General features: G+C 43.8%; 23 non-coding genes across 23 annotated transcripts; all 23 read right to left on the reverse strand.

The window, feature by feature from the left end:
- Positions 1-171: 171 nt before the first annotated feature.
- On the reverse strand, positions 172-243 carry TRNAM-CAU (transfer RNA methionine (anticodon CAU)). Its single transcript has one exon. It is a non-coding gene; the product is annotated as a tRNA-Met (tRNA).
- Positions 244-1,120: 877 nt separating this feature from the next.
- TRNAG-CCC (transfer RNA glycine (anticodon CCC)) lies at positions 1,121-1,192 on the reverse strand. Its single transcript has one exon. It is a non-coding gene; the product is annotated as a tRNA-Gly (tRNA).
- A 551-nt stretch (positions 1,193-1,743) lies between these two features.
- Positions 1,744-1,815, reverse strand: TRNAM-CAU (transfer RNA methionine (anticodon CAU)). The gene has a single exon. It is a non-coding gene; the product is annotated as a tRNA-Met (tRNA).
- Positions 1,816-2,443: 628 nt separating this feature from the next.
- Positions 2,444-2,515, reverse strand: TRNAG-UCC (transfer RNA glycine (anticodon UCC)). The gene has a single exon. It is a non-coding gene; the product is annotated as a tRNA-Gly (tRNA).
- A 548-nt stretch (positions 2,516-3,063) lies between these two features.
- TRNAM-CAU (transfer RNA methionine (anticodon CAU)) lies at positions 3,064-3,135 on the reverse strand. Its single transcript has one exon. It is a non-coding gene; the product is annotated as a tRNA-Met (tRNA).
- Positions 3,136-4,002: 867 nt separating this feature from the next.
- On the reverse strand, positions 4,003-4,074 carry TRNAG-CCC (transfer RNA glycine (anticodon CCC)). The gene has a single exon. It is a non-coding gene; the product is annotated as a tRNA-Gly (tRNA).
- A 551-nt stretch (positions 4,075-4,625) lies between these two features.
- TRNAM-CAU (transfer RNA methionine (anticodon CAU)) lies at positions 4,626-4,697 on the reverse strand. Its single transcript has one exon. It is a non-coding gene; the product is annotated as a tRNA-Met (tRNA).
- Positions 4,698-5,325: 628 nt separating this feature from the next.
- On the reverse strand, positions 5,326-5,397 carry TRNAG-UCC (transfer RNA glycine (anticodon UCC)). Its single transcript has one exon. It is a non-coding gene; the product is annotated as a tRNA-Gly (tRNA).
- Positions 5,398-5,945: 548 nt separating this feature from the next.
- On the reverse strand, positions 5,946-6,017 carry TRNAM-CAU (transfer RNA methionine (anticodon CAU)). The gene has a single exon. It is a non-coding gene; the product is annotated as a tRNA-Met (tRNA).
- An 867-nt stretch (positions 6,018-6,884) lies between these two features.
- TRNAG-CCC (transfer RNA glycine (anticodon CCC)) lies at positions 6,885-6,956 on the reverse strand. The gene has a single exon. It is a non-coding gene; the product is annotated as a tRNA-Gly (tRNA).
- A 551-nt stretch (positions 6,957-7,507) lies between these two features.
- TRNAM-CAU (transfer RNA methionine (anticodon CAU)) lies at positions 7,508-7,579 on the reverse strand. The gene has a single exon. It is a non-coding gene; the product is annotated as a tRNA-Met (tRNA).
- A 628-nt stretch (positions 7,580-8,207) lies between these two features.
- Positions 8,208-8,279, reverse strand: TRNAG-UCC (transfer RNA glycine (anticodon UCC)). The gene has a single exon. It is a non-coding gene; the product is annotated as a tRNA-Gly (tRNA).
- A 548-nt stretch (positions 8,280-8,827) lies between these two features.
- TRNAM-CAU (transfer RNA methionine (anticodon CAU)) lies at positions 8,828-8,899 on the reverse strand. Its single transcript has one exon. It is a non-coding gene; the product is annotated as a tRNA-Met (tRNA).
- Positions 8,900-9,776: 877 nt separating this feature from the next.
- On the reverse strand, positions 9,777-9,848 carry TRNAG-CCC (transfer RNA glycine (anticodon CCC)). Its single transcript has one exon. It is a non-coding gene; the product is annotated as a tRNA-Gly (tRNA).
- Positions 9,849-10,399: 551 nt separating this feature from the next.
- TRNAM-CAU (transfer RNA methionine (anticodon CAU)) lies at positions 10,400-10,471 on the reverse strand. The gene has a single exon. It is a non-coding gene; the product is annotated as a tRNA-Met (tRNA).
- A 628-nt stretch (positions 10,472-11,099) lies between these two features.
- Positions 11,100-11,171, reverse strand: TRNAG-UCC (transfer RNA glycine (anticodon UCC)). The gene has a single exon. It is a non-coding gene; the product is annotated as a tRNA-Gly (tRNA).
- Positions 11,172-11,719: 548 nt separating this feature from the next.
- Positions 11,720-11,791, reverse strand: TRNAM-CAU (transfer RNA methionine (anticodon CAU)). The gene has a single exon. It is a non-coding gene; the product is annotated as a tRNA-Met (tRNA).
- Positions 11,792-12,658: 867 nt separating this feature from the next.
- On the reverse strand, positions 12,659-12,730 carry TRNAG-CCC (transfer RNA glycine (anticodon CCC)). Its single transcript has one exon. It is a non-coding gene; the product is annotated as a tRNA-Gly (tRNA).
- Positions 12,731-13,281: 551 nt separating this feature from the next.
- Positions 13,282-13,353, reverse strand: TRNAM-CAU (transfer RNA methionine (anticodon CAU)). The gene has a single exon. It is a non-coding gene; the product is annotated as a tRNA-Met (tRNA).
- Positions 13,354-13,981: 628 nt separating this feature from the next.
- TRNAG-UCC (transfer RNA glycine (anticodon UCC)) lies at positions 13,982-14,053 on the reverse strand. The gene has a single exon. It is a non-coding gene; the product is annotated as a tRNA-Gly (tRNA).
- Positions 14,054-14,601: 548 nt separating this feature from the next.
- On the reverse strand, positions 14,602-14,673 carry TRNAM-CAU (transfer RNA methionine (anticodon CAU)). Its single transcript has one exon. It is a non-coding gene; the product is annotated as a tRNA-Met (tRNA).
- Positions 14,674-15,540: 867 nt separating this feature from the next.
- Positions 15,541-15,612, reverse strand: TRNAG-CCC (transfer RNA glycine (anticodon CCC)). The gene has a single exon. It is a non-coding gene; the product is annotated as a tRNA-Gly (tRNA).
- Positions 15,613-16,163: 551 nt separating this feature from the next.
- TRNAM-CAU (transfer RNA methionine (anticodon CAU)) lies at positions 16,164-16,235 on the reverse strand. Its single transcript has one exon. It is a non-coding gene; the product is annotated as a tRNA-Met (tRNA).
- Between the last annotated feature and the right edge of the window lie 312 nt (positions 16,236-16,547).

Here is a 16,547-nt window from a genome sequence, read left to right on the forward strand (position 1 = left end):
TCTTTACTTTCAAGGTACAGGGTGGATCCCTTTGACGATCCCTCTCTTGTATTTCAGCAGACACAGATAGTTCAGAAGTCGTTTCTACCATAGCTGGCACAAGCTTGCGCTTTTACTTGCTGGCAGCCTTAAAATGACAGCTTGGTCCTTGGAAGAAAAATCAAGCAAAACTAGCAGAGGATGGTTTCGATCCATCGACCTCTGGGTTATGGGCCCAGCACGCTTCCGCTGCGCCACTCTGCTGCTTTGGGAAAGTGTTCTCTTTATGCAGATGAGGAGCATTCAGCAGAGTAGCATGGGATTGGTCGGGCTCTCACCTCATTTGCCTAAGTATATCGCAAGGCATGCTGGGTATAGAAAAACTTCATCTTCCCCTCTCACAATCAGTCATAACTGAAAGTCAGACACTCTCAGGCACTAGCCGTTTCAAACCTTTATCAAGACAGCAGCTCTTGAACCCTCTATATCTCTCTCTGTGATACTAGCGCTAGCATGCTCAGGATTTGGCTTTACCTGGGTGCCAGAGATCTACCCGGTGAGGGCTTGCCCGGTGTGAGGCTTTTGAGCGTTTGGGAGCGTTCGGGACGTGAGTGGACGTTGGACAGGAAACTATGCAAATTTGAATCATCCAACCTTCCTGCTGCAGTGAGACGCTCTTTCCATGGACATCTGCCTCTTGGATTCCTCTCAACTTGCCTTCTGATAAAACATTTTGTGAGCCGCAGTTACCTTCGACAGCTACAAGGTGGCACTACATGCAGGTGAGAGCACAAGTATGCACAAAATGTTAAGGACTTTTGACAGATTTATCGGTGGATCTTGTATATTTTTTTCAGAGGCTAGATATTGCCTAGAAATGCTTTCTAACATAGAGATGCTAGAGTTATAATGTCTGCCCACTGTAACATATTTATTACCAGCACATGTGAGTGGTGACTCTGCTTTATGAAACTTATCATATATTAGGACAATGAATGTAGCAGAAGGGGCGATCGAGAGGTTTGCCTACGTATTTGTTTATTTCTTTATATATGGCTGATTAATCTGTTCATGATATTTCCATTTTGTGAAATGTTGAATTAAAGTATATCCTGCTTGCAGAATATCTAAGTATTTGCATTGCGTTGGCCGGGAATCGAACCCGGGTCAACTGCTTGGGAAGCAGCTATGCTCACCACTATACCACCAACGCCCTCTGACATTTGCGCTCTCGGTTCTAAATATTATGACTCAGAGATCAATGACTATCTTGCACCAGCTTCAATGGTGCATTTGGTTTAGATACCAACATGAAAAGCAGTAGAACGTTATTTGCAGAGGGTAAGGAACTGGGGATTAAAACCAAGGACAAAGCTGTGCAGAAGAGAAGAATGGAAAGCAGCAGTACAATTAATATATATATAAAACATATAGAGGCAGCAAGGGAAGCAAAGCAGGGAAGAGAAAGAGAGAACATTCCATGAAATGCCCAGGAGATAGATAAGAGCAGAACAAAAAGGGAAGAATGAAATTCAAAGCCTGCACAGAAAAGTGTTTGAAGGTCCCACCAGTCATGTATGCTTATTATTGTGTGTCTTTACTTTCAAAGTACAGGGTGGATCCTTTGACACTCCCTCTCTTGTATTTCAGCAGACACAGATAGTTGAGAAGTCTTATATCACTTAGCTGGCACAAGCTTGCGCTTTTCCTTTCCGGCAGCGTGGAAATGACAGCTTGGTCCTTGGAAGAAAAATCAAGCAAAATTAGCAGAGGATGGTTTCGATCCATCGACCTCTGGGTTATGGGCCCAGCACGCTTCCGCTGCGCCACTCTGCTCCTTTTTCAGAGTGTTCTCTTTATGCAGATGAGGAGCATTCAGGGGAGTGACGTGGGCGTTCGGGACGTGAGAGGACGATGGGCAGGAAACTGTGCAAATTTGAAGCATCCATCCTTCCTGCTGCAGTCAGAGGCTCTTTCCAAGGACATCTGCCTCTTGGATTCCTCTCAACTTGCCTTCTGATAAAACATTTTGTGAGCCGCAGTTACCTTCGGCGCCTACAAGGTGGCGCTACATTCAGGTGAGAGCACAAGTATGCCCAAAATATTGGGGACTTTTGCCAGATTTATGGATGGATTTTACATATTTTTTTCAGAGGCTAGACATTACCTAGGAATGCTTTTTAACATAGAGATGCTTTAGTTATAATGTGTGGTCGGGCCTCAGCCCGTTCATTGTCTTCCCACTGTAACATATTTATTACCAGCTCATGTGAGTGGTGACTCTGCTTTATGAAACTTATCATATAGTAGGACAATGAGTATAGCTGAAGGGGCGATCGAGATGCTTGCCTACATATTTGTTTATTTTTTATATAAGGGCTGATTAATCTGTTCATGATATTTCCATTTTGTGACATGTTGCATTAAAATATATCCTGATTGTAGAATATATAAGAATTGGTACTGCGTTGGCCGGGAATCGAACCCGGGTCAACTGCTTGGAAGGCAGCTATGCTCACCACTATACCACCAACGCCCTCTGATCTGTGCAAGCTCGGTTCTCAACATTACGACCCTGAGTTCAATGTCTATCTTGCACCAGCTTCAATGGTGCATTTGGTTTAGATACCAACATGAGAAGCAGTAGAAAGGTTTTAGCAGATTGTAAGGAACTGGGATTGAAACCAAGGACAAAGCTGTGAAGAAGAGAAGAATGGTAAGCAGCAGTACAAATAATGGATATGAACATATAGAGGCAGCATGGGAAGCAAAGCAGGGGAAAGAAAGAGAGAACATTCCAGGAAATGCCCAGGAGATAGATAAGAGCAGAACAAAAAGGGAAGAATGATATTCAAAGCATGCCCAGAAAAGTGTTTGAAGGTCCCACCAGTCATTTATGCTTATTATTGTGTGTCTTTACTTTCAAGGTACAGGGTGGATCCCTTTGACGATCCCTCTCTTGTATTTCAGCAGACACAGATAGTTCAGAAGTCGTTTCTACCATAGCTGGCACAAGCTTGCGCTTTTCCTTGCTGGCAGCCTTAAAATGACAGCTTGGTCCTTGGAAGAAAAATCAAGCAAAACTAGCAGAGGATGGTTTCGATCCATCGACCTCTGGGTTATGGGCCCAGCACGCTTCCGCTGCGCCACTCTGCTGCTTTGGGAAAGTGTTCTCTTTATGCAGATGAGGAGCATTCAGCAGAGTAGCATGGGATTGGTCGGGCTCTCACCTCATTTGCCTAAGTATATCGCAAGGCATGCTGGGTATAGAAAAACTTCATCTTCCCCTCTCACAATCAGTCATAACTGAAAGTCAGACACTCTCAGGCACTAGCCGTTTCAAACCTTTATCAAGACAGCAGCTCTTGAACCCTCTATATCTCTCTCTGTGATACTAGCGCTAGCATGCTCAGGATTTGGCTTTACCTGGGTGCCAGAGATCTACCCGGTGAGGGCTGAGGCTTTTGAGCGTTTGGGAGCGTTCGGGACGTGAATGGACGTTGGACAGGAAACTATGCAAATTTGAATCATCCAACCTTCCTGCTGCAGTGAGACGCTCTTTCCATGGACATCTGCCTCTTGGATTCCTCTCAACTTGCCTTCTGATAAAACATTTTGTGAGCCGCAGTTACCTTCGACAGCTACAAGGTGGCGCTACATGCAGGTGAGAGCACAAGTATGCACAAAATGTTAAGGACTTTTGACAGATTTATCGGTGGATCTTGTATATTTTTTTCAGAGGCTAGATATTGCCTAGAAATGCTTTCTAACATAGAGATGCTAGAGTTATAATGTCTGCCCACTGTAACATATTTATTACCAGCACATGTGAGTGGTGACTCTGCTTTATGAAACTTATCATATATCAGGACAATGAATGTAGCAGAAGGGGCGATCGAGAGGTTTGCCTACGTATTTGTTTATTTCTTTATATATGGCTGATTAATCTGTTCATGATATTTCCATTTTGTGAAATGTTGAATTAAAGTATATCCTGCTTGCAGAATATATAAGTATTTGCATTGCGTTGGCCGGGAATCGAACCCGGGTCAACTGCTTGGGAAGCAGCTATGCTCACCACTATACCACCAACGCCCTCTGACATTTGCGCTCTCGGTTCTAAATATTATGACTCAGAGATCAATGACTATCTTGCACCAGCTTCAATGGTGCATTTGGTTTAGATACCAACATGAAAAGCAGTAGAACGTTATTTGCAGAGGGTAAGGAACTGGGGATTAAAACCAAGGACAAAGCTGTGCAGAAGAGAAGAATGGAAAGCAGCAGTACAATTAATATATATATAAAACATATAGAGGCAGCAAGGGAAGCAAAGCAGGGAAGAGAAAGAGAGAACATTCCATGAAATGCCCAGGAGATAGATAAGAGCAGAACAAAAAGGGAAGAATGAAATTCAAAGCCTGCACAGAAAAGTGTTTGAAGGTCCCACCAGTCATGTATGCTTATTATTGTGTGTCTTTACTTTCAAAGTACAGGGTGGATCCTTTGACACTCCCTCTCTTGTATTTCAGCAGACACAGATAGTTGAGAAGTCTTATATCACTTAGCTGGCACAAGCTTGCGCTTTTCCTTTCCGGCAGCGTGGAAATGACAGCTTGGTCCTTGGAAGAAAAATCAAGCAAAATTAGCAGAGGATGGTTTCGATCCATCGACCTCTGGGTTATGGGCCCAGCACGCTTCCGCTGCGCCACTCTGCTCCTTTTTCAGAGTGTTCTCTTTATGCAGATGAGGAGCATTCAGGGGAGTGACGTGGGCGTTCGGGACGTGAGAGGACGATGGGCAGGAAACTGTGCAAATTTGAAGCATCCATCCTTCCTGCTGCAGTCAGAGGCTCTTTCCAAGGACATCTGCCTCTTGGATTCCTCTCAACTTGCCTTCTGATAAAACATTTTGTGAGCCGCAGTTACCTTCGGCGCCTACAAGGTGGCGCTACATTCAGGTGAGAGCACAAGTATGCCCAAAATATTGGGGACTTTTGCCAGATTTATGGATGGATTTTACATATTTTTTTCAGAGGCTAGACATTACCTAGGAATGCTTTTTAACATAGAGATGCTTTAGTTATAATGTGTGGTCGGGCCTCAGCCCGTTCATTGTCTTCCCACTGTAACATATTTATTACCAGCTCATGTGAGTGGTGACTCTGCTTTATGAAACTTATCATATAGTAGGACAATGAGTATAGCTGAAGGGGCGATCGAGATGCTTGCCTACATATTTGTTTATTTTTTATATAAGGGCTGATTAATCTGTTCATGATATTTCCATTTTGTGACATGTTGCATTAAAATATATCCTGATTGTAGAATATATAAGAATTGGTACTGCGTTGGCCGGGAATCGAACCCGGGTCAACTGCTTGGAAGGCAGCTATGCTCACCACTATACCACCAACGCCCTCTGATCTGTGCAAGCTCGGTTCTCAACATTACGACCCTGAGTTCAATGTCTATCTTGCACCAGCTTCAATGGTGCATTTGGTTTAGATACCAACATGAGAAGCAGTAGAAAGGTTTTAGCAGATTGTAAGGAACTGGGATTGAAACCAAGGACAAAGCTGTGAAGAAGAGAAGAATGGTAAGCAGCAGTACAAATAATGGATATGAACATATAGAGGCAGCATGGGAAGCAAAGCAGGGGAAAGAAAGAGAGAACATTCCAGGAAATGCCCAGGAGATAGATAAGAGCAGAACAAAAAGGGAAGAATGATATTCAAAGCATGCCCAGAAAAGTGTTTGAAGGTCCCACCAGTCATTTATGCTTATTATTGAGTGTCTTTACTTTCAAGGTACAGGGTGGATCCCTTTGACGATCCCTCTCTTGTATTTCAGCAGACACAGATAGTTCAGAAGTCGTTTCTACCATAGCTGGCACAAGCTTGCGCTTTTCCTTGCTGGCAGCCTTAAAATGACAGCTTGGTCCTTGGAAGAAAAATCAAGCAAAACTAGCAGAGGATGGTTTCGATCCATCGACCTCTGGGTTATGGGCCCAGCACGCTTCCGCTGCGCCACTCTGCTGCTTTGGGAAAGTGTTCTCTTTATGCAGATGAGGAGCATTCAGCAGAGTAGCATGGGATTGGTCGGGCTCTCACCTCATTTGCCTAAGTATATCGCAAGGCATGCTGGGTATAGAAAAACTTCATCTTCCCCTCTCACAATCAGTCATAACTGAAAGTCAGACACTCTCAGGCACTAGCCGTTTCAAACCTTTATCAAGACAGCAGCTCTTGAACCCTCTATATCTCTCTCTGTGATACTAGCGCTAGCATGCTCAGGATTTGGCTTTACCTGGGTGCCAGAGATCTACCCGGTGAGGGCTGAGGCTTTTGAGCGTTTGGGAGCGTTCGGGACGTGAGTGGACGTTGGACAGGAAACTATGCAAATTTGAATCATCCAACCTTCCTGCTGCAGTGAGACGCTCTTTCCATGGACATCTGCCTCTTGGATTCCTCTCAACTTGCCTTCTGATAAAACATTTTGTGAGCCGCAGTTACCTTCGACAGCTACAAGGTGGCGCTACATGCAGGTGAGAGCACAAGTATGCACAAAATGTTAAGGACTTTTGACAGATTTATCGGTGGATCTTGTATATTTTTTTCAGAGGCTAGATATTGCCTAGAAATGCTTTCTAACATAGAGATGCTAGAGTTATAATGTCTGCCCACTGTAACATATTTATTACCAGCACATGTGAGTGGTGACTCTGCTTTATGAAACTTATCATATATCAGGACAATGAATGTAGCAGAAGGGGCGATCGAGAGGTTTGCCTACGTATTTGTTTATTTCTTTATATATGGCTGATTAATCTGTTCATGATATTTCCATTTTGTGAAATGTTGAATTAAAGTATATCCTGCTTGCAGAATATATAAGTATTTGCATTGCGTTGGCCGGGAATCGAACCCGGGTCAACTGCTTGGGAAGCAGCTATGCTCACCACTATACCACCAACGCCCTCTGACATTTGCGCTCTCGGTTCTAAATATTATGACTCAGAGATCAATGACTATCTTGCACCAGCTTCAATGGTGCATTTGGTTTAGATACCAACATGAAAAGCAGTAGAACGTTATTTGCAGAGGGTAAGGAACTGGGGATTAAAACCAAGGACAAAGCTGTGCAGAAGAGAAGAATGGAAAGCAGCAGTACAATTAATATATATATAAAACATATAGAGGCAGCAAGGGAAGCAAAGCAGGGAAGAGAAAGAGAGAACATTCCATGAAATGCCCAGGAGATAGATAAGAGCAGAACAAAAAGGGAAGAATGAAATTCAAAGCCTGCACAGAAAAGTGTTTGAAGGTCCCACCAGTCATGTATGCTTATTATTGTGTGTCTTTACTTTCAAAGTACAGGGTGGATCCTTTGACACTCCCTCTCTTGTATTTCAGCAGACACAGATAGTTGAGAAGTCTTATATCACTTAGCTGGCACAAGCTTGCGCTTTTCCTTTCCGGCAGCGTGGAAATGACAGCTTGGTCCTTGGAAGAAAAATCAAGCAAAATTAGCAGAGGATGGTTTCGATCCATCGACCTCTGGGTTATGGGCCCAGCACGCTTCCGCTGCGCCACTCTGCTCCTTTTTCAGAGTGTTCTCTTTATGCAGATGAGGAGCATTCAGGGGAGTGACGTGGGCGTTCGGGACGTGAGAGGACGATGGGCAGGAAACTGTGCAAATTTGAAGCATCCATCCTTCCTGCTGCAGTCAGAGGCTCTTTCCAAGGACATCTGCCTCTTGGATTCCTCTCAACTTGCCTTCTGATAAAACATTTTGTGAGCCGCAGTTACCTTCGGCGCCTACAAGGTGGCGCTACATTCAGGTGAGAGCACAAGTATGCCCAAAATATTGGGGACTTTTGCCAGATTTATCGATGGATTTTACATATTTTTTTCAGAGGCTAGACATTACCTAGGAATGCTTTTTAACATAGAGATGCTTTAGTTATAATGTGTGGTCGGGCCTCAGCCCGTTCATTGTCTTCCCACTGTAACATATTTATTACCAGCTCATGTGAGTGGTGACTCTGCTTTATGAAACTTATCATATAGTAGGACAATGAGTATAGCAGAAGGGGCGATCGAGATGCTTGCCTACATATTTGTTTATTTTTTATATAATGGCTGATTAATCTGTTCATGATATTTCCATTTTGTGACATGTTGCATTAAAATATATCCTGATTGCAGAATATATAAGAATTGGTACTGCGTTGGCCGGGAATCGAACCCGGGTCAACTGCTTGGAAGGCAGCTATGCTCACCACTATACCACCAACGCCCTCTGATCTGTGCAATCTCGGTTCTCAACATTACGACCCTGAGTTCAATGTCTATCTTGCACCAGCTTCAATGGTGCATTTGGTTTAGATACCAACATGAGAAGCAGTAGAAAGGTTTTAGCAGATTGTAAGGAACTGGGATTGAAACCAAGGACAAAGCTGTGAAGAAGAGAAGAATGGTAAGCAGCAGTACAAATAATGGATATGAACATATAGAGGCAGCATGGGAAGCAAAGCAGGGGAAAGAAAGAGAGAACATTCCAGGAAATGCCCAGGAGATAGATAAGAGCAGAACAAAAAGGGAAGAATGATATTCAAAGCATGCCCAGAAAAGTGTTTGAAGGTCCCACCAGTCATTTATGCTTATTATTGTGTGTCTTTACTTTCAAGGTACAGGGTGGATCCCTTTGACGATCCCTCTCTTGTATTTCAGCAGACACAGATAGTTCAGAAGTCGTTTCTACCATAGCTGGCACAAGCTTGCGCTTTTCCTTGCTGGCAGCCTTAAAATGACAGCTTGGTCCTTGGAAGAAAAATCAAGCAAAACTAGCAGAGGATGGTTTCGATCCATCGACCTCTGGGTTATGGGCCCAGCACGCTTCCGCTGCGCCACTCTGCTGCTTTGGGAAAGTGTTCTCTTTATGCAGATGAGGAGCATTCAGCAGAGTAGCATGGGATTGGTCGGGCTCTCACCTCATTTGCCTAAGTATATCGCAAGGCATGCTGGGTATAGAAAAACTTAATCTTCCCCTCTCACAATCAGTCATAACTGAAAGTCAGACACTCTCAGGCACTAGCCGTTTCAAACCTTTATCAAGACAGCAGCTCTTGAACCCTCTATATCTCTCTCTGTGATACTAGCGCTAGCATGCTCAGGATTTGGCTTTACCTGGGTGCCAGAGATCTACCCGGTGAGGGCTTGCCCGGTGTGAGGCTTTTGAGCGTTTGGGAGCGTTCGGGACGTGAGTGGACGTTGGACAGGAAACTATGCAAATTTGAATCATCCAACCTTCCTGCTGCAGTGAGACGCTCTTTCCATGGACATCTGCCTCTTGGATTCCTCTCAACTTGCCTTCTGATAAAACATTTTGTGAGCCGCAGTTACCTTCGACAGCTACAAGGTGGCACTACATGCAGGTGAGAGCACAAGTATGCACAAAATGTTAAGGACTTTTGACAGATTTATCGGTGGATCTTGTATATTTTTTTCAGAGGCTAGATATTGCCTAGAAATGCTTTCTAACATAGAGATGCTAGAGTTATAATGTCTGCCCACTGTAACATATTTATTACCAGCACATGTGAGTGGTGACTCTGCTTTATGAAACTTATCATATATTAGGACAATGAATGTAGCAGAAGGGGCGATCGAGAGGTTTGCCTACGTATTTGTTTATTTCTTTATATATGGCTGATTAATCTGTTCATGATATTTCCATTTTGTGAAATGTTGAATTAAAGTATATCCTGCTTGCAGAATATCTAAGTATTTGCATTGCGTTGGCCGGGAATCGAACCCGGGTCAACTGCTTGGGAAGCAGCTATGCTCACCACTATACCACCAACGCCCTCTGACATTTGCGCTCTCGGTTCTAAATATTATGACTCAGAGATCAATGACTATCTTGCACCAGCTTCAATGGTGCATTTGGTTTAGATACCAACATGAAAAGCAGTAGAACGTTATTTGCAGAGGGTAAGGAACTGGGGATTAAAACCAAGGACAAAGCTGTGCAGAAGAGAAGAATGGAAAGCAGCAGTACAATTAATATATATATAAAACATATAGAGGCAGCAAGGGAAGCAAAGCAGGGAAGAGAAAGAGAGAACATTCCATGAAATGCCCAGGAGATAGATAAGAGCAGAACAAAAAGGGAAGAATGAAATTCAAAGCCTGCACAGAAAAGTGTTTGAAGGTCCCACCAGTCATGTATGCTTATTATTGTGTGTCTTTACTTTCAAAGTACAGGGTGGATCCTTTGACACTCCCTCTCTTGTATTTCAGCAGACACAGATAGTTGAGAAGTCTTATATCACTTAGCTGGCACAAGCTTGCGCTTTTCCTTTCCGGCAGCGTGGAAATGACAGCTTGGTCCTTGGAAGAAAAATCAAGCAAAATTAGCAGAGGATGGTTTCGATCCATCGACCTCTGGGTTATGGGCCCAGCACGCTTCCGCTGCGCCACTCTGCTCCTTTTTCAGAGTGTTCTCTTTATGCAGATGAGGAGCATTCAGGGGAGTGACGTGGGCGTTCGGGACGTGAGAGGACGATGGGCAGGAAACTGTGCAAATTTGAAGCATCCATCCTTCCTGCTGCAGTCAGAGGCTCTTTCCAAGGACATCTGCCTCTTGGATTCCTCTCAACTTGCCTTCTGATAAAACATTTTGTGAGCCGCAGTTACCTTCGGCGCCTACAAGGTGGCGCTACATTCAGGTGAGAGCACAAGTATGCCCAAAATATTGGGGACTTTTGCCAGATTTATGGATGGATTTTACATATTTTTTTCAGAGGCTAGACATTACCTAGGAATGCTTTTTAACATAGAGATGCTTTAGTTATAATGTGTGGTCGGGCCTCAGCCCGTTCATTGTCTTCCCACTGTAACATATTTATTACCAGCTCATGTGAGTGGTGACTCTGCTTTATGAAACTTATCATATAGTAGGACAATGAGTATAGCTGAAGGGGCGATCGAGATGCTTGCCTACATATTTGTTTATTTTTTATATAAGGGCTGATTAATCTGTTCATGATATTTCCATTTTGTGACATGTTGCATTAAAATATATCCTGATTGTAGAATATATAAGAATTGGTACTGCGTTGGCCGGGAATCGAACCCGGGTCAACTGCTTGGAAGGCAGCTATGCTCACCACTATACCACCAACGCCCTCTGATCTGTGCACGCTCGGTTCTCAACATTACGACCCTGAGTTCAATGTCTATCTTGCACCAGCTTCAATGGTGCATTTGGTTTAGATACCAACATGAGAAGCAGTAGAAAGGTTTTAGCAGATTGTAAGGAACTGGGATTGAAACCAAGGACAAAGCTGTGAAGAAGAGAAGAATGGTAAGCAGCAGTACAAATAATGGATATGAACATATAGAGGCAGCATGGGAAGCAAAGCAGGGGAAAGAAAGAGAGAACATTCCAGGAAATGCCCAGGAGATAGATAAGAGCAGAACAAAAAGGGAAGAATGATATTCAAAGCATGCCCAGAAAAGTGTTTGAAGGTCCCACCAGTCATTTATGCTTATTATTGTGTGTCTTTACTTTCAAGGTACAGGGTGGATCCCTTTGACGATCCCTCTCTTGTATTTCAGCAGACACAGATAGTTCAGAAGTCGTTTCTACCATAGCTGGCACAAGCTTGCGCTTTTCCTTGCTGGCAGCCTTAAAATGACAGCTTGGTCCTTGGAAGAAAAATCAAGCAAAACTAGCAGAGGATGGTTTCGATCCATCGACCTCTGGGTTATGGGCCCAGCACGCTTCCGCTGCGCCACTCTGCTGCTTTGGGAAAGTGTTCTCTTTATGCAGATGAGGAGCATTCAGCAGAGTAGCATGGGATTGGTCGGGCTCTCACCTCATTTGCCTAAGTATATCGCAAGGCATGCTGGGTATAGAAAAACTTCATCTTCCCCTCTCACAATCAGTCATAACTGAAAGTCAGACACTCTCAGGCACTAGCCGTTTCAAACCTTTATCAAGACAGCAGCTCTTGAACCCTCTATATCTCTCTCTGTGATACTAGCGCTAGCATGCTCAGGATTTGGCTTTACCTGGGTGCCAGAGATCTACCCGGTGAGGGCTTGCCCGGTGTGAGGCTTTTGAGCGTTTGGGAGCGTTGTGGACGTTGGACAGGAAACTATGCAAATTTGAATCATCCAACCTTCCTGCTGCAGTGAGACGCTCTTTCCATGGACATCTGCCTCTTGGATTCCTCTCAACTTGCCTTCTGATAAAACATTTTGTGAGCCGCAGTTACCTTCGACAGCTACAAGGTGGCGCTACATGCAGGTGAGAGCACAAGTATGCACAAAATGTTAAGGACTTTTGACAGATTTATCGGTGGATCTTGTATATTTTTTTCAGAGGCTAGATATTGCCTAGAAATGCTTTCTAACATAGAGATGCTAGAGTTATAATGTCTGCCCACTGTAACATATTTATTACCAGCACATGTGAGTGGTGACTCTGCTTTATGAAACTTATCATATATTAGGACAATGAATGTAGCAGAAGGGGCGATCGAGAGGTTTGCCTACGTATTTGTTTATTTCTTTATATATGGCTGATTAATCTGTTCATGATATTTCCATTTTGTGAAATGTTGAATTAAAGTATATCCTGCTTGCAGAATATCTAAGTATTTGCATTGCGTTGGCCGGGAATCGAACCCGGGTCAACTGCTTGGGAAGCAGCTATGCTCACCACTATACCACCAACGCCCTCTGACATTTGCGCTCTCGGTTCTAAATATTATGACTCAGAGATCAATGACTATCTTGCACCAGCTTCAATGGTGCATTTGGTTTAGATACCAACATGAAAAGCAGTAGAACGTTATTTGCAGAGGGTAAGGAACTGGGGATTAAAACCAAGGACAAAGCTGTGCAGAAGAGAAGAATGGAAAGCAGCAGTACAATTAATATATATATAAAACATATAGAGGCAGCAAGGGAAGCAAAGCAGGGAAGAGAAAGAGAGAACATTCCATGAAATGCCCAGGAGATAGATAAGAGCAGAACAAAAAGGGAAGAATGAAATTCAAAGCCTGCACAGAAAAGTGTTTGAAGGTCCCACCAGTCATGTATGCTTATTATTGTGTGTCTTTACTTTCAAAGTACAGGGTGGATCCTTTGACACTCCCTCTCTTGTATTTCAGCAGACACAGATAGTTGAGAAGTCTTATATCACTTAGCTGGCACAAGCTTGCGCTTTTCCTTTCCGGCAGCGTGGAAATGACAGCTTGGTCCTTGGAAGAAAAATCAAGCAAAATTAGCAGAGGATGGTTTCGATCCATCGACCTCTGGGTTATGGGCCCAGCACGCTTCCGCTGCGCCACTCTGCTCCTTTTTCAGAGTGTTCTCTTTATGCAGATGAGGAGCATTCAGGGGAGTGACGTGGGCGTTCGGGACGTGAGAGGACGATGGGCAGGAAACTGTGCAAATTTGAAGCATCCATCCTTCCTGCTGCAGTCAGAGGCTCTTTCCAAGGACATCTGCCTCTTGGATTCCTCTCAACTTGCCTTCTGATAAAACATTTTGTGAGCCGCAGTTACCTTCGGCGCCTACAAGGTGGCGCTACATTCAGGTGAGAGCACAAGTATGCCCAAAATATTGGGGACTTTTGCCAGATTTATGGATGGATTTTACATATTTTTTTCAGAGGCTAGACATTACCTAGGAATGCTTTTTAACATAGAGATGCTTTAGTTATAATGTGTGGTCGGGCCTCAGCCCGTTCATTGTCTTCCCACTGTAACATATTTATTACCAGCTCATGTGAGTGGTGACTCTGCTTTATGAAACTTATCATATAGTAGGACAATGAGTATAGCTGAAGGGGCGATCGAGATGCTTGCCTACATATTTGTTTATTTTTTATATAAGGGCTGATTAATCTGTTCATGATATTTCCATTTTGTGACATGTTGCATTAAAATATATCCTGATTGTAGAATATATAAGAATTGGTACTGCGTTGGCCGGGAATCGAACCCGGGTCAACTGCTTGGAAGGCAGCTATGCTCACCACTATACCACCAACGCCCTCTGATCTGTGCAAGCTCGGTTCTCAACATTACGACCCTGAGTTCAATGTCTATCTTGCACCAGCTTCAATGGTGCATTTGGTTTAGATACCAACATGAGAAGCAGTAGAAAGGTTTTAGCAGATTGTAAGGAACTGGGATTGAAACCAAGGACAAAGCTGTGAAGAAGAGAAGAATGGTAAGCAGCAGTACAAATAATGGATATGAACATATAGAGGCAGCATGGGAAGCAAAGCAGGGGAAAGAAAGAGAGAACATTCCAGGAAATGCCCAGGAGATAGATAAGAGCAGAACAAAAAGGGAAGAATGATATTCAAAGCATGCCCAGAAAAGTGTTTGAAGGTCCCACCAGTCATTTATGCTTATTATTGTGTGTCTTTACTTTCAAGGTACAGGGTGGATCCCTTTGACGATCCCTCTCTTGTATTTCAGCAGACACAGATAGTTCAGAAGTCGTTTCTACCATAGCTGGCACAAGCTTGCGCTTTTCCTTGCTGGCAGCCTTAAAATGACAGCTTGGTCCTTGGAAGAAAAATCAAGCAAAACTAGCAGAGGATGGTTTCGATCCATCGACCTCTGGGTTATGGGCCCAGCACGCTTCCGCTGCGCCACTCTGCTGCTTTGGGAAAGTGTTCTCTTTATGCAGATGAGGAGCATTCAGCAGAGTAGCATGGGATTGGTCGGGCTCTCACCTCATTTGCCTAAGTATATCGCAAGGCATGCTGGGTATAGAAAAACTTCATCTTCCCCTCTCACAATCAGTCATAACTGAAAGTCAGACACTCTCAGGCACTAGCCGTTTCAAACCTTTATCAAGACAGCAGCTCTTGAACCCTCTATATCTCTCTCTGTGATACTAGCGCTAGCATGCTCAGGATTTGGCTTTACCTGGGTGCCAGAGATCTACCCGGTGAGGGCTGAGGCTTTTGAGCGTTTGGGAGCGTTCGGGACGTGAGTGGACGTTGGACAGGAAACTATGCAAATTTGAATCATCCAACCTTCCTGCTGCAGTGAGACGCTCTTTCCATGGACATCTGCCTCTTGGATTCCTCTCAACTTGCCTTCTGATAAAACATTTTGTGAGCCGCAGTTACCTTCGACAGCTACAAGGTGGCGCTACATGCAGGTGAGAGCACAAGTATGCACAAAATGTTAAGGACTTTTGACAGATTTATCGGTGGATCTTGTATATTTTTTTCAGAGGCTAGATATTGCCTAGAAATGCTTTCTAACATAGAGATGCTAGAGTTATAATGTCTGCCCACTGTAACATATTTATTACCAGCACATGTGAGTGGTGACTCTGCTTTATGAAACTTATCATATATCAGGACAATGAATGTAGCAGAAGGGGCGATCGAGAGGTTTGCCTACGTATTTGTTTATTTCTTTATATATGGCTGATTAATCTGTTCATGATATTTCCATTTTGTGAAATGTTGAATTAAAGTATATCCTGCTTGCAGAATATATAAGTATTTGCATTGCGTTGGCCGGGAATCGAACCCGGGTCAACTGCTTGGGAAGCAGCTATGCTCACCACTATACCACCAACGCCCTCTGACATTTGCGCTCTCGGTTCTAAATATTATGACTCAGAGATCAATGACTATCTTGCACCAGCTTCAATGGTGCATTTGGTTTAGATACCAACATGAAAAGCAGTAGAACGTTATTTGCAGAGGGTAAGGAACTGGGGATTAAAACCAAGGACAAAGCTGTGCAGAAGAGAAGAATGGAAAGCAGCAGTACAATTAATATATATATAAAACATATAGAGGCAGCAAGGGAAGCAAAGCAGGGAAGAGAAAGAGAGAACATTCCATGAAATGCCCAGGAGATAGATAAGAGCAGAACAAAAAGGGAAGAATGAAATTCAAAGCCTGCACAGAAAAGTGTTTGAAGGTCCCACCAGTCATGTATGCTTATTATTGTGTGTCTTTACTTTCAAAGTACAGGGTGGATCCTTTGACACTCCCTCTCTTGTATTTCAGCAGACACAGATAGTTGAGAAGTCTTATATCACTTAGCTGGCACAAGCTTGCGCTTTTCCTTTCCGGCAGCGTGGAAATGACAGCTTGGTCCTTGGAAGAAAAATCAAGCAAAATTAGCAGAGGATGGTTTCGATCCATCGACCTCTGGGTTATGGGCCCAGCACGCTTCCGCTGCGCCACTCTGCTCCTTTTTCAGAGTGTTCTCTTTATGCAGATGAGGAGCATTCAGGGGAGTGACGTGGGCGTTCGGGACGTGAGAGGACGATGGGCAGGAAACTGTGCAAATTTGAAGCATCCATCCTTCCTGCTGCAGTCAGAGGCTCTTTCCAAGGACATCTGCCTCTTGGATTCCTCTCAACTTGCCTTCTGATAAAACATTTTGTGAGCCGCAGTTACCTTCGGCGCCTACAAGGTGGCGCTACATTCAGGTGAGAGCACAAGTATGCCCAAAATATTGGGGACTTTTGCCAGATTTATGGATGGATTTTACATATTTTT

This window comes from Lissotriton helveticus, unplaced genomic scaffold, assembly GCF_964261635.1.
Source record: "Lissotriton helveticus unplaced genomic scaffold, aLisHel1.1 SCAFFOLD_1115, whole genome shotgun sequence".
Classification (NCBI taxonomy): Eukaryota; Metazoa; Chordata; class Amphibia; order Caudata; family Salamandridae; genus Lissotriton; species Lissotriton helveticus.